Genomic DNA, 368 nt, shown 5'->3' with positions numbered 1-368 from the left:
ATGTGGTTCTAGTGAGATATTTCATGTTGTTACACAGGTAGCATCCAGGCATCAGCAGGGGGAATAATTTTCAGGTAGGACTCTCAGCAGGAAGTGACCCCTCCCTCCCAAGAGAGTTTCATGGTGGGAGAGCAGCATTCAATTTAGAGTCAGACAAACCTAGAACCCATCCTGCCTCTATCTTTTCTAGCTGTGCTGCCTTTGGCATATTTCGAACCTCCTTTGCATCCCAGTTTCCTTTTCTCTAAAACTGGGCAATAAAATTTTTTTAAAAAAGATTTTATGTATTTATTTGACAGAGATAGAGACAGCCAGCGAGAGAGGGAACACAAGCAGGGGGAGTGGGAGAGGAAGAAGCAGGCTCATAG

The sequence above is a fragment of the Ailuropoda melanoleuca genome, chromosome 6 (assembly GCF_002007445.2).
Source record: "Ailuropoda melanoleuca isolate Jingjing chromosome 6, ASM200744v2, whole genome shotgun sequence".
In the NCBI taxonomy this organism is placed as follows: Eukaryota; Metazoa; Chordata; class Mammalia; order Carnivora; family Ursidae; genus Ailuropoda; species Ailuropoda melanoleuca.
The sequence above is the reverse complement of the archived record's forward strand: the minus strand, read 5'-3'. Positions refer to the sequence as shown.